Source organism: Balaenoptera musculus, chromosome 12 (assembly GCF_009873245.2).
Source record: "Balaenoptera musculus isolate JJ_BM4_2016_0621 chromosome 12, mBalMus1.pri.v3, whole genome shotgun sequence".
In the NCBI taxonomy this organism is placed as follows: Eukaryota; Metazoa; Chordata; class Mammalia; order Artiodactyla; family Balaenopteridae; genus Balaenoptera; species Balaenoptera musculus.
The window spans coordinates 82,598,763-82,623,960 of record NC_045796.1 but is presented as its reverse complement, the minus strand read 5'-3'; the positions used below and the strand labels follow the sequence as shown (position 1 = coordinate 82,623,960).

At 39.3% G+C, this 25,198-nt stretch overlaps 1 pseudogene; it reads left to right on the top strand.

Moving 5' to 3' along the window:
• The first annotated feature begins 24,244 nt into the window (after positions 1 to 24,244).
• Positions 24,245 to 24,747, top strand: LOC118905234 (annotated as a pseudogene).
• Positions 24,748 to 25,198: the final 451 nt, after the last annotated feature.

Below are 25,198 nucleotides of genomic sequence, written 5' to 3'. Positions count from 1 at the left end.
ACAGAAACAGAATCACAGACATAGAAAACAAACTAGTGGTTACCAGTGGTGAGAGGGATGGGGAAGGGGCAAGATAGGGGTAGGGACTAAGAGGTACAAACTAGTATGTATAAAATAAATAAGCTACAAGGAGATACTGTACAACACAGAGAATGTAGCCAATATTTTATAATAAATTTAAATGGAGTATAATCTATAAAAATATTGAATCACTCTGTTGCACACCTGAAACTAGTATAACTAATATAATATCAACTGTACTTCAAGTAAAAAAAAAAGATTTAAAAAAAAGAAGTCTACAGTTTCTTTAGGTAGACCTGACTTAGGGCCACTAAATCTGATTTTTGACCAATAGATACAGAGCATCTGTTGCAAGAAACAACCGGTAATTTGTTTTAAAAAATAATTTTCAGCTTTCTTATGTGTCATCTCATTTAGCACTAGTAGTCTCACCTTGTACCTTCATTCTGATTTTATGCAAAACATACTGGACTTTACAATGAATGTGCTTGTCTAACCTGCACTGAATTTTTCACCGTATGGCTCTTTTCCAACCATGGCTTCACAATAAGAAGTCCTCAAAGCTTTTGCTTGAACAATGGCCAAACTCAAATCACTGATTTTCATCCTGAAACCACACACCAAACATCCTTCCTTCTTGGGCCCACATTTACAAAGAAATACAAATGTGCGAAGAGCAATAGTTGTAATCCAGTTATTGTCAAAGATCAGCTCTTTTGCACTATTTGAAAGCACTGAGAATAGTTTCCTTTAATTTACTTTCCTGTCCAGATGAGTATTGTCTCTGTAAGTGGTCTCAGAGGAAATGCATTTAGACTTAGTTCAAAGATGCATCCAATAATCAATAAGAACATCAGTCCACGACTTTATAGTATAGATAAACTCCCTCAGTAAAACATATTTCCTCTTATTTCATTCACTTTGCTCCTTCCCTGCTCTGCATTTCCAGGGGCCCCCTTGTGGCCTGAGGACACTGAGAAGGGAACTGTTGACCAGGCGGAGGTCAGGTCATCAGGTAAGTCTGGGGAAAGGGCCCTCTGAGGAGTTTTGACTACCTCTCTGCTGGTCGCTAGCCTGAGGCTAAGATGTCACTTGTGATTTGGGGAAGGAGGCTCATCAGAATCATAAAAAGACGTGCTCAGTTCACACTAACCCTTCCTGGATTTTCCAATTTCTCCACATTCACAAAAATTAGTGTTTAAATGTCTTTTCTGAGAGAACTCAAATTTTGTTAAAAATTTAAAGAAATCAGAGGCTTCTGGGTAAGGCAAGATCCAGAAAAATCAGACTACTTTAGCCAATAGCTCATACAGTTTCATGATGTAACAAGATCATGAAAGTTCAGTGTTCTTACCCTAGATTACCTTTTTTTTTTTTTTTTTTTTTTTAACAGCAGGAAGTACTCATCAGCTAAGGAAGATGAGGTTCTTATTTTCTCAGTTGGCCTTTGTCCGGATCCATAAAAATGTATCCCGTTTCTGTGGTTCCCATCATATTCCCAACCCTTGGTTCTCCCTCTCTCTCTGTTCTCTCTTTCCTCTGCCTGATCTTCCTTAAACTGATGTTATAGGCCTGCAGCCCCACAAATCAAATTTGTTTATTCTAATGGAAACTTGAATTGGTGACTGTCATTTGCTCTCAGTCTTATTATAAGGGAAATTGATTCTGGATTTCTAACTTTCTCCTCCTACAAAGGGTGATCTTAGATCTCTAGTCTTTTATATGTTATTGCTCTGTACGATGGCCTTTTTAAAGAGTTGTAGACTTTTACAGTAAATCTCTTATTGCTCACTTAAATGTGATGGTTATGTGTTTAATCATTAATGGTTATATCAAGCAATCTCATATGTATGTAAGATATGTATGTCTTATATACATATTTAAAACAAACAAACAAACCATTCCACCCATGTTTGACTGTGTAGCTTAGAGGATTTGTGTTTAGAGTTCAATCTCCCAGCATCAAGCTAAACTGGAAATTCACAATCCTACTATTCTTCCCTCTTCTATTAACTTGTGCTGCTTTTTTTTTTTTTTTTTTTTAATTTCTCTGAGTCTCAGTTTCTTCCTCTGGGAAATCAAGGATATTCAACTAAATAGTTCACAATGTCCCTTCTAACTCCAAAATTCTTCCTACTTTGTTAATAAATCAGCAGATTTTCCTTGATACAAACATCTTTAGAATCCCCACAGAGAACTAATCCAGAGTATGTACTAATATTGTGATTCATTATCCAAGTCATTTCTCTAAGCACTAGTTTTCACATAGGTAGAATGAGATGATTTTTAGACCCATTTAAGACCTATGATGCTGCTATACACATGATAGATTCTTGTTGCCATTTCCATTTAGGATTTTTTTTTTTTTTTTTTACTAGAGATAAATTTGTATGTTTTCTGTTGTCAGAAACTGAAAACTCCAGAACCCTAGCACGTTTCTTGGCTATAAGAAAGCTTACACTCAGATTCATTATCCAAATGTCACAATATGCCCAATGCTGTGTCCAAAGAAAGCATCTATTCCCTTTCAAATGGATTTGTTCTCTGTTGTCCTCAAATGCCTTACTTGGAGAGTTGTAATTCGAAGGTGTGAGCAGAATGCAAGACTTCAGTTCAATTCACAGTACAATCTCCAATTTCATGCTGATAGATTTTCAGGTTCTTGGTTACAAATTAACCCACTCTCTTCCCAGTCTCTTGGGACATTGGGAAAGTGGACAAATTATCCAGAGACTGTAGTGGTTTATGCAAGAATCACTGTGCACTAATGGAACTGCTTTGCATAAGCAGATCCTGTTCCCGGAGGCTACACAGTTTCCAATCTTCTATACCCCAGGGGGCATTGTCAGTGCTGCAAAAGTGCCTCTGTTCTTAGGCTGAGAACTACAGATACTTGGTTCCTTTCTATCTCAAAGGACTTCTTTCTGGGCACAGGATTATGGTGTTTTCTCATCAAGCCATAGCAGCCACATACAAGGTTAATAGTGCCCTGAAGATGTACAGTGCACAACCTGTACAACTGTCAACAGCTGCCTTGTGGAGTTGTTGGGGAGAAAACATTTTCCTCTAATTCTAGGTCTGGCTGGTCTGAGGATTAATTTACATGAGACAGATTAACATATGTGTACATGGGAGAGACCCAGGAAGACTGAGCAATTGGCTAAAAAGTCTGAAACCCTCCCCTTAAATACCATCTTCAGCTAAAGACAAAAGAGGATGTTGGGGGGAAGGGTTTGGAATTTCAGAGGCAATTCACATGGAGATGGAAAAGCACATGCTTGCTGGGACAGCAGAGACCCTGGGACACTGAGTGGCCTCTGATCGCTAAGCCCCTCTGGTCCCCCCCCACACCCTATTCTTTGATGTCATCTCCATCCCAGGTGATGGCACCTCCATCCCAGGTGATGGCACCTCCATCCCAGGTGATGGCATCTCCATCCCAGGTGATGGCACCTCCCTCCCAGGTGATGGCACCTCCATCCCAGGTGATAGCATCTCCATCCCAGGTGATAGCACCTCCATCCCAGGTGATGGCACCTCCGTCCCAGGTGATAGCATCTCCATCCCAGGTGATAGCACCTCCATACCAGGTGATAGCACTATTCCTTTATCCAAATTCTTCCTGTAGCTAAGGGGGAGGTAAAGAGATATTTACTGAGTCTTCTGTTTCTTAAAAATAATCAGCCTAAATTAATCCTCATGGTCAAAAGACACATTTTGGGCTGCCAGATTCTGCTCCTCCACGGTCCTGCCTTTGAAACTTCTCCAAGAAGTCTCACAGTCCAGAAGCTGAGTTGGTAGATTGTTCCAGCTCATTAAACCAGTCTCATAATCCTGACAATGAGTCAGCCCTGTTAAGTTCATTTCAGAAGGCTGTGAGCAGGTGGGCTTCCAAAGTTAGGCCTAAGAGGTGCAAGCAATTAAGTTTTACTATGAGCCATTTCTATGGAGACGAAAGAAAAACAACAGTTATCGATCGGAGCAAATTATAACGCAGCGTCTGAGTCCTGAGAGCTGCCAGTTGAGAACATTTCTAGGTGTCAGCCTTGAAGCATCTTCAAGATGGAGATGGAGTGAGGACAGAAAGTGGTAATCTGACAGATTTTCTTGGTTTGTAGTTTTAATGTCTCTGACGATGTCATCAGTGTGGAGGTAAGCTTTCTGAATGGCTTACACAGCAATAGGCACAAAGACTGTCTATCATGGGCTATTGTGGTGATCCCTCTTAAGTTTGTATCTTTTTCAGCTTCAGTTTTGAGGGCTTCAGGAGAAGGAAGCTTTAGTTTTCAACGATTCCAAATCGAAAGTGGGAGAAAAGTTGGAAACATTAGTTTGGAGAGCTATAGCTAAATATTTTAGGAAAATAGAAAAATTCAGGGTTCAGTCCAGTTTACAGGTGGAAAAGCAAAACCTCAAAGAAAATTAACAGAACTTTAGTTCTGTTAAATGGAGCTGCCATCACCTGGAATGGAGATGTTAATCTAGTATCTATGATTGTGTATTATAGTTTCTACTGAAACACAATTTTTCTCTCTAAAATTACCCTTACTTTTACCAAAGATAGTCAAATTAAGGCTAATTTGTTTGCCAAATAAGTGTAGTTTCAATAAAATTGGCCTGATTATTTGCATAAGGCCAGCAAGAATAGTGATTGACCTTAAAGGCTTTTTAAAATCTGCTTTGCTGGAACTTTTCATAAGGAATCTCCAGATTGAATTTTAAATGTCTCTTGAGGCCAGGAAGCCAAAACAAAGACTTACCGTCAGACTTGCCTGTAATAACTATAGACTTAGGTGAATTCCTCTCTTCCTGAGATCCTCCCAAATATCCTAAGGTTTCTACACCTACCAGGAAGTGACCTTCCTTACTCACCTGGTAGGGCTGCTGGGAACCCTGTAAGCAATGTACCTGCCTGTTTTTCCAAGGGGCAATCAATATTGCTCCATAAGGTCAATCTTATTTCCTTAAAGCTGTCTGGTCATATCTGAGTCTATGCACATTCTCAAATATGATATTCCAGTCAAAGCCTTGGTAATGTAATCAATGTTTGCAACTGTGTCCTGTTACAAGAACAAATTCTTAGTGAACTTATGTAAATAACTATATTGCCATGAAAATAATAATACATACTAAGAGTTTCCAAATTCTGGAGGGATCAGGTAGGGAGAAAAAGATAAATGTTTCAGTTCTGCTTACAAAGGTATAATTTACCAAATTGCTGTAGGTCATAGTTAGTCTAAGAGGAAAGATTTCCTTATATCTGGAAAATAAGGATTAAAGAGTAATATTTCAGCCAAAAGTCATAAAAATTATAATCATATTCATCAATTCATTCAGTCCCATGTACAATAATTAATTCTTGTTGATCTTGATTTCTTTTTCTTGGCTGGACCACGTGGCTTGTGGGATCTTGGTTCCCTGACCAGGGATAGAACCCAGGCCCTCAGCATTGAAAGTGCAGAGCATTAACTACTGGACTGCCAGGGAATTTCTGATCTTGAACTTTTGTTAACAGTTTATGAAGCCAACAGTTTTTTCATTAGAGTTCTGTAATTTCTTACCCAGTTCAGTAGTATAATCTGAAAGTTATCAGAAACCTATGTTTATCAAAAAGTCTTTTCTGTGAATCTCCTTGAAGATAAACATTTTTGCAAAAACATGAGATTAAAACAGTAACTGTCTATAAATGACAAAGACTTAAAATGGTCTGGTTAAAGATCTGATTTATTATAATACAATTGACCTGGAAATTTTGTTATTTCTGTGACACACAGCATTATAAGATAATAACTAGAATTATGACTGATAACATTATACCAAGACATATCTGAATTTTAGGAATTTTATATAATTTCCAGAACATTTATATTAAAAACATTTACCCATACAATATAGCCTAGGAAGGTTTATCATTATTCATTTGACAATGCTTACCATGTAATTTAATACACCAAATAAGCCTAATTAGATTAATAATGCTCTTTTATAAGGAAAGAAAACATATCTTTTCAAGTGTTCTAGGGGCTGTCTGGAAAATCCCAAACTTAGTTCCAGGTCAATAAGACTTCATTTAAAATTTGATTTTGGGGAAGTTTGTCAAAAATACCAAAAAGGTCTTAAAACACTTGGTCAAATAAGAACATAGGTCACTGAAAACAATTTACCCAAAACGGCAAAGACTTCACAGGCAAATACAGAAGGTTTAATAGTTGTAAAAAGCCATAGCTCTTTTAATATTGAAAAGATTCAGTTTAAGCATTCAAAGACCTGATAAAAACAACATAGGAAATTATTTTGATAAAACATAATCCCTCCTCACTTTTTTAGGCAGACTACTAAAGGTAAAGAAAAACCTTTTACTATTTCTTTACAAGCTCAGACTTCTGTCTTTTTAACAGAGAGAAAACCAAATTCTAATTTTGCACCAACTTACTTTGATATTAAAATTCATTCACTTAAATTCCTTTTGATCTTAACCAGCTTAAGCATGCATAAAACACTTTTCTCAAGGTTTCTTTTCGACAAACCTTCTACAACATTGTATTTCCGTTTTAGTTTATCCCTTGTTCTTTTCTTTTTTTCCCCATTCTTGAAATAACCAGCCTTATTTTAGGCAAGATCATTTTCATTTCCCTCAACAAAATTGTATCTCCATTTCTCATATCTTTCTTACCCAAAAATACAACTTACTTTTCTTCCATACAGAGATGTCTTTCGTATAATTTTCAGTAACTTTAATCACATATATTAATTATAAATCTTAACCCCTGGAAACCTTAACTGAGAAGTAAACAACTGTGAACTGTCTTTTACATTAGCATTTTATGGCTTGGCAAATTTACAAATACATTTTATAATTCTAGAGACATAGACTACTTCATACTATAATCTTTCAATAAAGCACAAGACATGTTTACTAATAAACCCAAATTTACCTTTACTTTGTAATAGGAAGCTAAAAGCAGATATACCTATGTTTAGTCATTAATCTTTCACCATTATGTTTTATTTGGAAATCATCTAGATATTCAATAAATTTACTTTATAATTTAACTCATCTTAGCAAAACTTTAAGGTTTCTAGTAACCAAAAATATTTTGAAAGCTAGTTTTAAGAACACATAAACCGTAACACATAATAAACGTTTATAAGTTTACCTAAAACCCTTTTATCGTATATCTATTTAACTCTACTTGCTGTTAACAATTGTTTATATAACCTATGAAACAAACCTTCATGAGACATTAGACAAAGTCAACCATCATCTCCAGCTACTTCTTTTTCTTTTGTTGGCAAATTTTTGTAACAGATAACATGACTTTTAGTAAACTTAGATAGAATAAAAATATTATACTTAATGCTGATAATTAAAGACTTGTTTGTTTTAATCAAACTAAAAACCTGAAACTTGCTATTATTTATTAAAGATTAATCCTAGACCACATGGACTTGAAAAACATTTGGGTTACTTTCTATGATACTTCTGAGACTTAGAAATATTTATTTCATAAGCACTCTTTTTAAGCCAATTAAATTGAGCTACTTTACAAAGTGATTTTTGTCAGTTCCGTCTGAAGGTAGAAAAAGGCCCTATGCGTAATGTACACAGACATACATACAGATGCAATCAGAGATTTCATAGCTTTCATTTTAAGACCTTAGTCATGAATCAGGTATAAATATAACACCTATGTTATATAAAAGTCCCTAGTTTATAAATAATGGTTGGAATAAATTAAGTTTATCTGCTCAGATGGCCAAGGCTCTTTATTTTTTTTTTTTTAAAGGTATTTATTTATTTATTTATTTTTGGCTGTGTTGGGTCTTCGTTTCTGTGTGAGGGCTCTCTCCAGTTGTGGCAAGTGGGGACCACTCTTCATCGCGGTGCGCGGGCCTCTCACTATCGCGGCCTCTCTTGTTGCGGAGCACAGGCTCCAGACGCGCAGGCTCAGTAGTTGTGGCTCACGGGCCTAGTTGCTCCGCGGCATGTGGGATCTTCCCAGACCAGGGCTCGAACCCGTGTCCCCTTCATTGGCAGGCAGATTCTCAACCACTGCGCCACCAGGGAAGCCCAAGGCTCTTTACTTTTGTGGAAAAAAAATTTTAAGATTTGTATTTGTCCTTGACAAATAATCTTAAGGAAGCTGTAGGCTAGATTTTGGGCAAGGGAGATTTTCCAGTAGTTTGTCCTTTTTTAAAAGGCATCTTTCCCTCTAATTTTTTCCCCCTGGTGTCAGGTTCTCCCAGTTGTGTTAACTGGTCTCAGTCTCAGGAGACAGGGGGCTGTGTTTACATTTCTGATTTTGTAGATATTTGCAAGACAAAGACAGTTGTTTTTAATTCCCCAAAGAACTGGACTGCTGCCTAAGTGATATCAAAATTCTGTTTGCCTGTCCAACTACATTTCCTTTAATATGCTTCTTTGTATCAGGGAGAAGATTTCCAACTAAAATTGCAAATTGAAAGATTTCTATGTTCTAGAACTTCAGGGTTCAATGATCACACCTAAAAAAATATCTGCAAGAGGCATTCAACAATGGCCCTTTGTTCCAGAGCACAATTCAATAGACCAATTCCCCCGAGGGGGGCAAAAAATGCCTCCACCATCTCTCCTATTAGGGCTTGACTATCAGTCCCACATTCTGGGGGCTCAGGCAACCTTACTGGCTCCCCTTGGCAAGTTCAGTTAACGCTGCCTGAAGGGCAGACTCCTGCACCCTGTTTGACAATTCCAGGCAGGGGGAACATTCCCAGTGACACACAATGTCCATCCCTACAGTACAATCAGGCAAAAGAGACACAACCGCTTTACAAAAAGCGTGTTCAAATACACCAGATTTCCTCCAAGCTTGCACCTCAATTTCATCACCTCTAACCAGGACCCAATCAACGAGCCTCAGTCTTACTTACTGAGAAGCGGGAGCTTTCCAGGCCAGACAGAACACCTAGGCCCATAAAGCACTCAGGCAACACTGACCTAACCTTTTCACGCAACACCCGCACAAACATTCCAACCTCTGTCATCCTATCAACCCTTGCACTTTTCATTTTCTCAATCTAACTGCAACCCGAGTCAGGGCCCCGCCAGTGGGTTTTGGTACCACAGCTCATGGAGCTTCTGCCTCAAGCAGTCCTGGAAATTCCTCCTCTTTACCCTTCAGCCATTTAACCCCCTCCTGTGCGAGAGGGCTTGGGTCCCCAGGGAGGGGTGGAGCCAAGGGACCCAGGACCTTTTGTCAACTTTAGCGTGATTCGTTGGTCTCACTGCTGCTTCAAGCAAATTCTGGCCATGTTTCTCATTGTAATTTTTTTTTAAATTGTGTCTTTGTTTTTTTTTTTAAAGGAATTCCTTTATTTTTATTTTTTATTTATTTATTTATGGCTGTGTTGGGTCTTCGTTTCTGTGCTAGGGCTTCCTCTAGTTGCAGCAAGCGGGGGCCACTCTTCATCGCGGTGCGCGGCCCTCTCACTATCGCGGCCTCTCTTGTTGCGGAGCACAGGCTCCAGACGCGCAGGCTCAGTAGTTGTGGCTCACGGGCCTAGTTGCTCCGCGGCATGTGGGATCTTCCCAGACCAGGGCTCGAACCCGTGTCCCCTGCATTGGCAGGCAGATTCTCAACCACTGCACCACCAGGGAAGCCCTCTCATTGTAATTTTTGCCTTCAGGCTTTTAAAATTTCTCCAAACTGGGGTAAATAGAGTGAACATTTTGGGGGTCCTTTCATGTTGGGGGACCACTAGGGGCCCTTTTGGCCCACCTAAACTTTAGGTAGTACTGTATTGAAACCTTTGTTTTTACCCCATCAATGTCCATTTCATTCATCCCATGTCTTATTAACCAACTAAATATTCCCACCTGTAGAGATGAGTCCTGTGGCTCTACCCTTCCTGATTCCTCTTTGTTCCACCTTTCAATACTTGCTTTATTTACCTTATTTCTTAATAAATTTTAAATTTCTTTAAAAATTTCCACCTGTTGGGAAGAGTCCCTTGACTTTCCCCTTGACTTCTTCCCATTCTCTTGTTAGTTAACCTAATGACTTTATTAGCATCTGTTAAGACCCATGAGGGGAAGCAAACTTGATGTTTCCCAAACCATTCTTTAAATTAAGCAAGTTCTTCAGGCTAGCTGTTATATTTCTTTGTATCCACCTTTTAGTTTAGTCTTTCCATAAGTACCAATAAAACAGCTGTTTACCGTGAGAGTTCTCTAAAAATTTACCAATTTAGAAGTTTTTCCAATTCACAGGACCCATTGTCTGGCCATTGATGAGGAGGATGGTAATAGTGAATCAAACCAATAAGATTTTTTTATGGCTGAACCAAGGATGCAAGAGGTATTTCACAAGAGAGTGCAAGGGATGCAGCCCTCACAAGATCCAGAAAGGTAACTTCCCCAAACAGCCTAAGAAAGCAAAGACCTTTGTTGCCCAGGAGTTAAGGTTGGTGTAGTGCCAGCACTAACAATGCAAGGAAGGTTGAGATGACAAAGGCCCTTTATGGGACCCCTTATGGCAAACTACACTGAGCGCCGGCACAGCTCAGGTTGTTGCCTGTGTTTCAGACCAACTGGCTACAGCTGCTCAAACTCCTAGTCTGCTTGACTGACTGCCAAATGCCCGCTGGCACACACACATTTCTGATGGCAGAGACCAGAGAGAATATGCTCCCAGGTCATAGAGTCAAGCTCTCGGGACATAAGACAAGACAAATGACACAACAGACAGAGACAAAGAAAAACAGTGACCATCTCTGGGAGTAAAAGGATCACTAAGTCCACCAAATTTACCGGAGTTGCTAAGTCCAAACCAGCTCCAAAAATACTTTCTCCTGCTAAATCTAAATTTAGAAAAGAGAAGGGAAGGGAGCCTTTTGTTGGTTGTCCCAGGATCTCTGAGTCGCAGCAGCCTCAGGGTGAATACTTTTCAGCCAGTAAAGTTGAATTCTGCCAGCTGTGCCAACTGTTGGGGATGAAGACTTTCCCTCTGCCCTTCTAGGTTCTTCTGTCTGGTCTAAGGATTAAATTGACATGAGACAGATTAACAGGAGAAAATCAAACAAGAGTTTGATAACAGGTATACACGGGAGAGACCCAGGAAAGCTGCGTAATCCCCCCAAATGGGCGGAACCCTCTCGTTAAACACCATCTTCAGCTAAAGACAAAGGAAGATGTTGTGGCCGCTAGTTTGGGACTCGGGGGTGGGGGGGGTGGGGGAAGGGCAGCTCACATGGGGATGAGGAAGCGGGTGTTTCCTGGGCCAGAAGAGACAAGGGACGGAGTGGACTCTGGTCTTCAGGTCTACTGAGTCTCTCCCCCCCACGCCTGGCCCTTATTCCTTGGAGACATCTCTGATGACAGCTCTATTCTGGGAACAGAGCCTTTATCTAAATTCTTTGAGGCAATTAAGGTGTAGATTATAAAAAAACAAAAACACAATTTCCTGAGTCTTCTGGTTCTTAAAAATAATCAGCCTAAATTACTCCTCACGCTAAAGAGACACTTCGGGGGGGCAGATTTTGCTCCCGACAGGATGCTTCTCATAATCTGCTTCAGGAGAGATCTCTTTGGTCCCCTCTTGTAGTTTTGAGCAGTCCAGCACTTGTCAGACTCCAATAAATGTTCAGAAGTCTGTTTGTAACTAAGGAAACTCTTGGTGTCTTTCAAAAATCACACAACAGATACTATTCCCTGAAAATAGTAACCACTTCTTTTAGAACTACTGGCATTCCTGTATCTCTTATGAACACAGCAGCTAAAGAGAACTGCAGCAACAAACTAGTGATGGTGACTTTTGAGAAACAGCTGAGAAAAAAAGAGATGTGTCAGCTTAAACTCAAGAATGTATTCAGGCACTGTTTATTTTAAAAATAGTTGTCTAAAATAAGTGTTATTCATTAAGTACTAGAAAAGTAGATACGGGCCCATTTTTTTTCTACTGGAATTTCATTTAGTTTAGACTTCTAGTTAAGCTGTGAAAAAGTCTCCAAGAAAGATGTAGGGATATCCATCTGACGCTTGCTAAAAAAGAAAATAAGACCTAAGAAGTTTTCAGACTTATGGGTCCTTCACCTCCAAGTCCTACAACAAGGGCTAAACTCGCGGGCTATAAATAACCTTTGCTCAAATCTTTCAGGTTTTGAAAGTGCTTTTATTCTATGCATTTATTTGTTCATATTTGCTATGTTCCAGTTTTAGGGAGAAGGGGTGCCCTATCACAGAGATCATGTTGACACTCGTCGGAGGTGGTCCCAGGCTGTACACATCTAGTTTACTTCTCTACTGCATCCAAACCTAAAGATGGTCAGCTACTGTCGAAAACAATGATGTCACAGCGTACGAGGGTATCAAGCATCCACACATCGTTTAATCATCTGGATTTAATCATTCTTTTACAGGCAGCAGTTTAAAAAAAAAAAAAGTTGCACAATTTAGAAAGAATTTCAATAGTAAGAGAATAAAAGAAGTTTTTAGCTGACCCCTGAGTTATTTATTACTTCCCAACTTCTTTCCTTAGAAAATAAAAATCTCATAATGTTGTGTGAATATAGCAAAGAGACCCACAACCTCTTATTGAAACTAGTTCCCGGAAAGCCTGAATTGAAAAAGGTGGATGAGGTACTAGCTTATTTCTTGAAGTTTGTCTGAGAATCTCATAGAAATTTTCCCCATACACAGAGTTTGTAGCTTTCCCATTCCTGAAGAATACCCAGTGTCGACTAAAAAATTGTTCACAAACTAAAAGTTGAGAGTAATGTTATATTGGGCGGGAATTCCTAGGACTTCAAGCCCAGGAGGCAGCATCTCAAGTAACCCTGACAAAACTGCTCCAAGGAGGTAAGGGGGGAGCCAGAATATATAGGAGTTTCTGCAACAAAGACTAAGTAGTTAGAGCATCAAAAGATCACTGTTAATTAAAGAAAACCAGACCTCTCAAGTTAAGGAATTTAGCGCTCTTCTGTGTATGGGAAGATGCAAGAGTCTGGGCTCACTGAAATCATTCCCTTGATATGCACCTCAGCTACCTGGGGCCAGCATCCTGTGCTTTCACATCGTGAGTTTCCTCAGGGCTCACCATTGGGAGTGGCTGCAGTCTGATGGCGGCTAGATGGCAGGGATTCTTTCCTTCCTGAGTTTCTTTACGCCTCACACATTCACGTTGGAGGGCTGCAATCGCTGATGACTGTGACGTCCTTGGTTTACTGACATGGCAGGAAATATTCCACTTCTCACCAGCCTTCTATACTCCTGGAGACACTCCCAGCATGCAAAATACATCTGCTTTCTGAGGAATTGCCCTATCCACCTCACAAACCAGCTAACTGATGACACAAAGACCAACATTCCGCATTCCAGCCCACCTGGCTTTGTATCCTCACCCTCTGCCCCTCCATCCTGCTTTAGTTGTCTTCACAGCACTTATCACTGCCTGACAAGATTTTAACGATTTGTTTCTTACCTGTCTTCCAAATGAGAATGCAGACTCCAAGAGAGCATGGATTTTTGACTGCTTGGTCTGTTGCAATAAACTGCACACTTAGAACAGTGCGGGGTACAGAGAAGTCACTCGATAAATACTTTTGGAATAAAGGTATAAATACATTTTGGCAAATTCCACTAGTGAATTGTGTCTTATTCAGTTTTATTATATATCTAGGAAGAATCAGAATGCTAGCTGAGATTGGGATTGACATATATACACTAATATGTATAAAATGGATAACTAATAAGAACCTTAATCATAGGTAAGTATGTATAGGAAAAAGCATAGTATATATGGGGTACAGTACTCTCTGTGGTTTCAGACATCCACTGGGAGTCTAGGAACGTACCCCTCTGAGGATAAGGGGGATGACTGTATACCTCCTGTACACATGGGAGATACTCAGGAGAACCAAGTAACTCTCTGAAATGGCCCAAGTCCTCAATTAAATAACACCACTAGCTGGAGTCCAAAGAAGATGTGCAATGGGGGGCAGTTATGGGAGGTGACCAGGGAAAATGCTGTAAACAAGAGGTTGTTATGCAGATTTCAGTCCTTGCCTTCTCTCTTGATAAAAGTTTCTAGAGCCAACCTTCTCTTCCTGGTACAGAGAGAGAGAGACACCCTTACAAAGGGAGATTTCCCTTACAAATGTGAATGCCTCTTAACAAAAGGGTAACTTTTACTTAGTTGTCAGAGCTTCTCCTGTGTCTGCAGTTTCTTAAAAAATAACCAGCTTAAAATAATCCTAACGTGAAAGAGGCATAATTGGGTGACATATTCTGCTCCCCTTCAAGGTTAAATTTGTCTATTTTTTTTTTTAATTTTTTATTTTTTAATTGAACTATATTTGATTTGTAATGTGTTAGTTTCTAGTGTACAACAAAGTGATTCAGTTTTATATATACATATATATACTTTTTCATATTCTTTTCCATTATAGTTTATTATAAGATATTGATTATAGTTCCCTGTGCTATACAGTAGGACCTTGTTTTTTATCTATTTTATGTATAGTGGTTTATATCTGCTAATCCCAAACTCTTAATTTACCCCTCCTCCCCCTTTCCTCTTTGGTAACCATAAGTTTGTTTTCTATGTCTGAGTCTGTTTCTGTTTTGTAAATAACTTCATTTGTATCATTTTTTTTAGATCCCACATATAAGTGATCTATTGTGATATTTGTCTTTCTCTGTCTTACTTCACTTAGTATGATAATCTCTAGGTCCATCCATGTTTTTTGCAAATGGCATTATTTCATTCTTTTTTATGGCTGAGTAGTATTCTGTTGTATATATGTACCACATCTTCTTTATCCATTCATCTGTCAAAGGACATTTAGGTTGTTTCCATGTCTTGGCTATTGTAAACAGTGCTGCCTAGTGGTGCGTGTATCTTTTTGAATTAAGGTTTTCACCAGATATATGCGCAGGAGTGGGATTGCTGGGTCATATGGTAGCTCTATTTTTAGTTTTTTGAGGAACCTCCATACTGTTTTCCACAGTGGCTGCACCAATTTACATAGCCACCAACAGTGTAGAAGGGTTCCCTTTTCTCCACACCCTCTCCAGTGTTCATTGTTTGTAGACCTTTTAATGATGGCCATTCCATGCCCAGCTCCTTGTTTTGTAAGGTTTTATAGGAACATATCCATGCCCATCACTTAGAAGGGGATAGATAAAATTGTCATTATATGCGGATAACATGATATTATAAATAGAAAACCCCAAAGACTCCACACAAAAATTACAAGAACTGATAAACGAATTCAGCAAGGTAGCAGGATACAAGATTAGCATATGGAAATCTGCTGCATTTCATTACACTAACAATAAAATATCAGAAAGTAAGAAAAAAAATGCCTTTTAAAATCACATCTAAAAATATAAAATATTTAGGAATAAACCTGACCAATGAGGTGAAAGACTTATACACTGAGAACTATAAAACATTGGTAAAGGGAATTGAAGATAATTTAAAGAAGTGGAAAGATATCCCATGCTCTTGGATTGGAAGAATTAATACTGTTAAAATGGCCATACTACCAAAAGCAATCTACAGAGTTAATGCAATCCCTATCAAATTACCCATGATATTTTTCACAGAACTAGAACAAATAATCCTAAAATTTATATGGAGCCATAAAATACCCAGAATTGCCAAAGCAATCTTGAGGAAAAAGAACAAAACTGAAAGCATAACCCTCTCAGACTACAGTCATTAAAACAGTGTAATACTGGAACAAAAACAGACATATGGATCAATGGAACAGAATAGAGAACCCAGAAATAAACCCACCCACCTATGGTCAATTAATCTTTGACAAAGGAGGCAAGAATATACACTGGACAAAAGACAGTGTCTTCAGCAAATGGTGCTGGAAAAGCTGGACAGCTGCATGTAAATCAATGAAATTAGAACACTCCCTAACACCATACACAAAAACAAACTCCAAATGGCTTAAAGACTTAAACATAAGTCATGATACCATAAAAGTCCTAGAAGAGAACATAGGCAAAACATTCTCTGATATAAATCGTACCAATGTTTCCTTAGGTCAGTCTCCCAAGGCAATAGAAATAAAAGCAAAAAAAATGGGACCTAATCAAACTTACAAGCTTTTGCACAGCAAAGGAAACCATAAACAAAATGAAAAGACAACCTGTCAATATATATATATATATATATATATATACTTTTAAGGATAGTGCTTTTTGTATTTTCTTTAAGAAATTATTCTCTAAAGTCATGAAGATATTGTTCTATATTATTTTGTGAAAGCTATTTTGTTTTGATTTTCATATTTATGGCTATCATATATCTACAATTTTTTGTGAATAGTATAAGGTAGAGGGTCCAATATTTTTCCCATATAAACCCAATTGTTCCGACACCATTTATCGAAAATGTTATCATTTCCAAGTGCTCTGAAGTGCCACTTTTATCATAAATCACGTGATCATATATTTATGGGTCTGTTTCTAGGCTCTTTATTATATTCCAGTCCTCTTTTATCTATCCTTATGCCAATTCCACACTTTTTTAATTGCTGTAGTTACTTAGTTCTGAATTGCTAGAACTGGGGTGGGGAGCGCGTGTCTAAGCATTGAGGAGCCAGAAGCTTATACAGTTCTGTGCTTTACTACTAGAAAAAAATCTAAAATTAGGCACAGAAGTAAATGAGAAAATAAACCACAACAAATTATGAATTTTTAATAGCTAGCAAATACCATAAACATCATGAAATCCAGAACCACTTAAGAGGTTTTTCTCTATATTTTTGGCTCCATATTCTTTGATTGACTTTTCCTATAATTATAATTTTATAATATCATTTTCTATTTAAAAAATGAAAAGAAAATTCAGTCCTTCCTCTAGCTAATCAAAATTTATTTTTTATTTTCATGAATTTAGGAAAGTTTTCAACTCACTGTTACTTACAGATTAAATATTTTAGAATTTTTGTCAAATTTCAAAAGCATCCACCAATATTTTTACATCTGAGTTACAGATATACTCACCATTTGTATACTGCTACAAGTTTGTGCCCTACAAATGGAGGAACTTTGATCATTTCTGCTTTGCGTGGCCCCCATAAAAAATGTATAGTGAACTTATGATTATACCCTGCATTGTCAGGTATATGCCTGAAACAAAAGAACTTCCATTTTGATTTAATCATCAGTGAGAACTGAATTCTCTTCTTCATGTTTTACATGTGTGTCATTGGGAAACTTTCCCACAGAGTAGCTTCAGGCACCACTTTTTCCATCTGATTTCTCCTCCTCCACCCACCAGGTATCATGAGACAAACCATGCTGTGACCAGTTCCATGCTGTGACATAGCCTCCAGTCTCACACCTTCAGGTCACATCACTGATGAATTAGCCCAGGGGCCTTCAGTGCATTCCTAGAAGCCATTCTTCAGCTGAAGGCTACCCATTAAGTAACTACATATGGAAGTCACAGAGAGATACATACATATGCCACTGCACTAATTTTAAATAGATCCCCAACTCAACTCTTCTCAATCAAACCCCTCAAATGCCACAGCAATTCCAAAGCCAGCCAACATGAGTAGGTGTATAATGGGGGTTAATTTAGAGAGAAAAGACCTAGCAGTTAACTGTCTATGGTTAAGTTACCTTACTTACGCATTTTGCAGAAACAGGTAATCATGTGCACACAGTGTTAGGACAGCTCCAGGGGTCCTGAAAGCGGACAGTGTAGGTTCCATAGTAAATCTGCCTCTGACCATTCCTTTATAATAGGAGTTAGGAGCCATTAGAACCTGTTCTCCCACTTTGTTCTGCAGAGTCTCTGTGTTACTCTTGACCTCTGCATTTTTGTATGAATTTAAATTCACTCTCTCCTGTTCCACAGAGATCTGTGTTGGGATTTGGATGAAGTTTGCACTGAATTTATAAATCAATGTTGGAAGAACTGACATCTTTACAATATTAAGTTCCCTGATCGATGCACGTAATATATATCTCCATTTATTTCAGTCTTAAAATTTCACTTAAGTGTGTATGAATTTCTACAAAGAGGTCTTACACATAGCTTTCCAATTTCATTAATAGTTCATAATATTTTTGTTAGAGCCATTTGGGCTTGAAGTTTTCTTTAAGGTAAAAATTTTTTTTATTACTATTTCTTTAATAGTTGTAGGATTTTGCTTTTTTGGGTTTTGTTTTTGTGTGTGTGTCAGTTATATCAATTTTATTATCTTTTAACAGGACCAAGTTTTGGCTCTTTTGATTCTCTCCATTGTATGATTAGTTTATATTTCATGAATTTCTGCTCTTATCTTTTTTTCCCTCTTTTTACTTTCCTTGGCTTAATTTGCTTTTCTTTCGATAACTTCTTGAGATGGTTGCTTACTTCACCTATTTTCATCATTTCTTCTTTTCTAATAAATGTATTTTAAATAAAATATCCTCTAGGTAATGATTTACCAGCATTTCACAAGTTATGAAATCTTATATTTTCATTGTTCAATTTGAAATATTATTTAATCTATTGTGATTTCTTCTTTGAACCATACATTATTTATGATTATTTCTTGAATTTCTAAGCATACGGATATGTCCTAGTTTTACGGTTGTTTTCCATTTCTAACATAATTGCTTTATGATCAGAAAACATAGTCTGTAATATTTCAATACTTTAAATGTGTTGAGACATACTTTATAACTAATATATGGTTAATTTTATAGCCAATATATGGCTAATTTTTCTAAATATCAGTATGTGCTAGAAAAGACTGTGATTTCTGCAGTTAGTTGTATAAAGTGCCATGTAATACTATCAAAGCAAAAAAAATCAAGTTACCCAAACAGAATTAGAAATTTCTCTTGTTCTTCCTTTGCTCTCTACATTCCTAGAGTTTTTTAAAGCAGCTGTCGTGAGATAGCAAAGAAATGGCCAGTTGTGTTTGCATATGAGTTTTCCAGCATTGCTCTGCTGAGAGACACACAGCAGTGTGGTTATGCACAATTTTTGTTTTATTTTTTTCCCATAAGCCAAGAGACAGCAGATTTTTAGAGTTTCAATGTCAGTAAATAAATGATGCATCTGGGAAAGAAAAGTTTGCTGTTAGCAACACACCTCCTAATCTAAAATGAATAACTTATACATTCAATGCTGTTCCTTAGAAAGAAGTCTCAAAGGGTAATATTTGAGATCACTAATTTTTTTAACCTGGAAATTCGTTTTCAGCTTAACACTCTTGTGAACAGTTTTACTTTCCACCTAACATTCTAAAGAATCTTTTATAGGAAAAGTCATTTCATTGTGTATTAATAACATACATACATATGTATGTTATATTCTATACATAGAATACAGTGTTATCAGTGTTACAGTGTTATAACACTGGAGATGCCATATTAAAGGCAAGAAAATGAGACACCAAAGCTCCCAAACACTGAATTTCCTGTGAATTTACGTAACCAGAAATTCATAAGACCAGTTCCCATGACACTGATTGATGTCCAGAGAGCACCAAGCATAGTGACAGGACGTGTCTTGTGAATCTTGTTTTAAGTTGCCCGAGCTCAGGTAGGAATCCCTGAAAGCAACGGCTCCATTTTTTATTGTTTTCTATTATTTTGAATGAAAGAGCTGGAACAATATCCCCTGAGGATGGTGGTAGTAATCGGAGAGTGGGAACAAAGAAGCTGAGTGGAAATGACTCTTCCTATCCCTTCCCCTGGTGGCTTTGTGACCTTGAACAGGAGAATACTTTTGTAGCCTCGTTTTTCTCACCTGTAAAGTTAGAAAAATCAGACAAACGTTGCAAGGTTGCTGCTGAGAGTTACATGTGAGCAATCCCGCATGTGACTACACAATGTACACAGTCGTGTGTGCGTAGCGCTCTGAAGATGGGATCGTTTCTGTGATTATTAGATTAGTATTAGCTTCTGGGTGGGGCGCAGAACCTTCTGCAAACGGGAGGACTTACTGGTATTAGGAGGCAAATGGATCGAGTCTTTTAAATGCAGTCCTGAATCCTTCTGGCTGTTTCCCAAAAGCAACAATTTCCACTTAAATCTTTGGAAATGCAACTAGATGAAGTGCTTTTCAGACGACAAGGTCCACTCCAAGACACGAGTGGCTTTTACGTAGAAAATAACGGGATAATGAAAACAATATCCAAAGCCTCCTGGCAGATATCATCCTTTTCCACTATGATTCATTTTACTGCAGGTACAGACGTCTTGGTGTCATTGTGTGGTCTGGTTCCTTTTAGACATCCTTTCCAATGGAAAGGAAGATGATTTTTTAGGTCTTCTCAGACAGAAAAACGCAGCTAACTTATTTATGAGTCTATTTTGTTCAACTCTTTTACTTATGATTCTATTTTGTAAGTGTATTTTTTTAAACTTTGTTCCGGAAAAATAAAAATATGGTTCTCCTTACCAGAAAGATTTGAGAAGGGAGTGCTTTCTGAATGTCACCAAGTAGTTAATCGTGTTACTTAGGACAAGCCACCAAGTTGCCTCTCTCTGACATTCTACCATAGAAAAATGATTCATTTCATTGGCATATAGAAAGACATTGAATGCTAGATCTGAACACATTTTACATGTATAACAACAGTTAATAAAATTTATTAAATTTTCAAAAATTAAATATAAAAAAGAAAAACGGATAATAATAATTTGTTTCTTCTTTGGGCAAAAAGAGGCAAAAGACAAGGTTAATACAGTCATAATAGTAGCTGATAATTATTGATCACTACCTACGAGCCAAGTACTAATCCAAGCACCCCACATGTAATTATGTTTAACCCTCATTATAACCTCATATAGAATGGTCCCCGTTGTCAGATGAGGAAAGGGGGGCACAGAGCTAGTAAGTGGGATATTCAAACCCAAGCAGCCTGTCTCCGGAGCCCAGAGAACTTTGCTGCTTTTCCAGTGAAATGACAGCCATCAGTTCTAATCCCCAATACCAGACATTTAGTGCATCAGCAGAGATGCAAAACGTTCAGTGTTGGAATTTCTCTGCTAAAGTTTGTTTAAGTATGGTATGCACCTCGTGGCTTGGCTAAAGGTAGGTGTAAGCTTACTTTTCTCTTCTGACAAGTAAACCTGGTTCTTGGTAAACATCATGACGCACAGAGGGTAAACTTCAGTGCGGTCCATCCTCTGAGTTCTAAGGCTTTATTTCACATACTTTCTCGTAAGCTTATTTTCTGGAAGTTTTGGTTCAGACTGACTTGCCCACCTCTCAGCCCCCTGTCCACGTACCTGGAATCACCACAAAGCCAGGGCCTGCTGGGCTTCTGTTACTGAACCCGGTTTGTCTTACGTGAAAACCCTGAGATGCTGAGGTTTGCAGCAGAGAGAGGGTTTATTCACAAGGTCGTCGGGGGGAGGAGACAGGAGAACAAGTCTCAGGTCCGCCTCCCCAAGGCAAGGGGCTGGGGCATTTACGGGGTAACGAATAAAGAAGCAGGGCCGCCCGGGCATGGGAAGCACGGGGGAAAGGTGATTGGAAAAATGTGCAGTAATCATCATTCTGCCTCAGGCGTTAACTAAGCTACAGGCCTCTCCACGATCAAAAATGCAGGTGCTTAGCGTGATCTGCAGGGGGCTTTCCGGCCCTCCGATGTCAAAGGGCCACCGCAGCAGACACGCAGGCCCGGTCAGAGGGTCGGTGGTCCTATCCAGTCGTAACCAGCTCAGCTTGAACTGGGCGCCCCTGACTCCAAGCTCCTAGAGAACACCTGGGGCTAACATCTTATTGTTTAGGGTCCATGCCCCTTGGAGGACACGCAGATCCTAAAGCAGCCCGGATTAGTGATCTCACTAATCATTACGCAGGGATTCCCTTCATCATATTCTTGCAGAGGCACCCCACGCCCACAGAAGCATCGCGCTTCAGCTGAAAACAGCGGGCACACGCGCCCGCCAAGCCGGGCAGAGGTGAAATTGATGCCACCTCACTTCAGTTTCGCTTCTGTCCCATCTCACGTTCTGCTGTCAGGGTGACCTCTCTTGAGAAGCAGGCAGCTTTATTGATTTCCATTTTCCTATCACAGAAAAGGAATGTATCCCTTCCTTCCCGGGCCTCCTTGAGCGGATTCTGCCCTGACCTCCACCCTTGGCCTTACATCTCTAGTTGGGCTAGGGTACTGCCCAGCACAGTTTTGCCTTTGCTGGTGCATTTATTTCAGTAAATATTTCATGAGCAGCTACTATGTCCCAGGTGTAGAGCAATCCCTTGTCAGCAATGACTTCCTCTCTGGATCTATCCTCACCCATACTTCAAACTCCACTTATTCCATTCTTCCCAGTAACACTGCCTGGATTTTCCAGGACTCACGCTTCTTTATGAATTTAACTGTCTCCTCAATTAGGAAATAGCTAGATGCTCATAGACTTTAGACTTCTGCATCCTTCCAAAGGACTTAACATGGTGCTAGGTAGATGCTAAGTGAGCAAAAAGTGCTTGTTAACAGAGGAACTTCAGTGAAGCCTTAGCCTTATTAGAACTTCAATCCAGTGAAGGTCTCCAGCCGTTGCTTAGAGTGTGCTGGTGGCTTGTTCGGAAACGGATGAATTATTGTTCCATCTGTGCAGATGTAAGTGGGAGGTGTGAAGTCTCTTTGCTCTTTAAAAATGAATGGTGTTGACGTGTGTCTGAGGACAGCGGTGGTGGGAGGAGGGGAGAGAAAGAATGCACTTTTCATCTTACACAACCCGTTCCACATCCTTTGGTTTTCTACCTTAGCATCTTTCCACCAGTACGAAACGGTTTCGACACATGCTGGTTTCCATTCCTCTGCATTTTCTAATCACGGTTTTGCATGTTCTTTATGTTAGAGCTAGGAATTAACCCAGCCCTCTGACCCCTGCCTTATACCTCAAGATCGACTTTCTACAATTCTTATTTCATGCTGGCCCAATCTAGCACTGTACACATAGTGTTTTCTTCACCTATTTTGCAATCTCTTTAGCCATTTCCAACACATGATCATCTTGAAAGGAGCCTGGCTTAACTCATTTAGTCAAAAGCCCACTTTTTTCTTTTTACTTTGTAATTCAGTTCTCCGTGTGTCTTTTGCAGTACGATTGTGATGAATTTTCAGTTGATTTTATATCTAATTTTATAACTGCCACTTCTACAATGTGGCAAGCTTTTTTCCCTTAACGTGAAAAGCATCATTTCCGAAAGAAAGCTGTTCTGAAATCTGGCTTTTTCAGCAAACCGAACACCCACACGTTAAAGACAGAATGACAGGAGTTAGAGGTGGAAAAGATGAATAAGGTCACCTTGCCTAATTTTTTAGCAAATACAGAGATGTGTGCACGGTGGTGCTTGAGTCTACATAACCTAGCATTTTAACTTTAGAAAATATTGCTGACCACCGCGCAGTCCCCCGCTGTCATACAGTCTCTTATCTATGGGTTTTGCTATTAGTTCACATTTTCTTTGAAATCAATTTTTATCTTTGTGATAGAATGTAAGTCTGATTGAGTCCAAGTTTATTTTGCCTTTAAATGATAATAATAACTTTATTTTTACCCCCCTCCCCCATTTTTAGGAGTAGCATTCCCCTTACCTATGGAAACACTCCACCTCAAAACCTTAGCCATTTAAAATCACAGCAATCTCTTCTTCTTATTTCTCATTGTTGGTCAGGGAAACTGGGCTCAGCTAGGGATTCCTTGTCCAGGGAGCGGTATACAGCTGCAAACAGTTGGTGGTGGCAGCCGGTGTCACCTTAAAGGCTTTCTCACACACCTGGCTGTTGGCTGGAACCTTTGCTGGGCCTCCAGCCGGAATACCTACCTACACATGGTCCTTCGGGGCGGCCTGGTCTTCCCTCCCAGTGGAGAGGCTGATCCCAAGGCAAACAGCCCAACACAACGGGGAGGCTGACCAAACAGTCCCAGAGGAGCATCCAGGTGTAAGGACACGATAAGGAGGGGGTCTGAGGCTGAGGAGTGGAGCAGGTGGAGAAACCAACCTGCCTCTTGATGAGGACAATGGGATGAGAGGTTTGGGTACCACCATCTTCTTCCATGAGCAGTTACGCAATCAACTGCTAATTCTAAATACAAAGTGGATATGAAACTGAGAAGGACCCTGTGGGGCTCCTGGGCATGGAAGCCTTTCAAACAGTTGCTAATCAGGAAAGGGAAGGGATGCAGAGACAAGGGAAGAGCAGTCAAGAAACAATAGTGCAGTTTTTCGGATCCGCCATCTGCGGTGGCACTGCTGCCAATATGCAGATTTTCGTGAAGACCCTGATGGGGAAGACCATCACTCTCTAGGTCGAACCCTCGGATACAATAGAAAACATAAAGGCCAAGGTCCAGGACAAGGAAGGAATTCCTCCTGACCAGCAAAGACTGATCTTTGCTGGCAAGCAACTGGAAGATGGACGTATTTTGTCTGACTACAACATTCAAAAGGAGTTCACTCTTCATCTTGTGTTGAGACTTCGTGGTGGTGCTAAGAAAAGGAAGAAGAAGTCTTACACCACTCCCAAGAAGAACAAGCATAAGTGAAAGAAGGTTAAGCTGGCTGTCCTGAAATACTATAAGGTGGATGAGAATGGCAAAATCAGTCGCCTTCGTCGGCAGTGCCCTTCAAATGAATGTGGTGCTGGAGTTTTTATGGCCAGCCCCTTTGACAGACATTATTGTGGCAAATGTTGTCTGACCTATTGTTTCAACAAACCAGAAGACAAGTGATTGTATATTGGTTAATAAAAGACATGAACTAATGAAAAAAAAAAAAAAAACAAAGAAAGAAACAATAGTGCAGCCTTGGGGCAGGGTCCTGGTTCCGCCTCAAGGGATACACATAACAATATCTTTGAGCTCTTCACAGAACTAAAACCCCCAGCAAATGGAAGATGAGCTACTTGATGAAGTATTCTTCATTCCAGAGAGAAGGTCATGGCTTGATAGACTCAAGAACCAGAGAAGCTCATCAGGAGACCACCTGAGACCAGATTAAAGGAGTGCAGGTCCTGCGTGCCCCCAGATCCTTATCAGCAATCCCACCCTTGAACTACTGCTGTAAAACTCCTCACCAAATCCCCCCAGGTTGGGACACACAGTTCTTCAGTGCACAAGCCTGCTCTGTCCCCCTCTGCCTGGCAAAGCAATAAAGCTTTTCTTTTCTACTTCACCCAGAACTCTGTCTCTGAGATTCGATTAAGCACCAGTGCA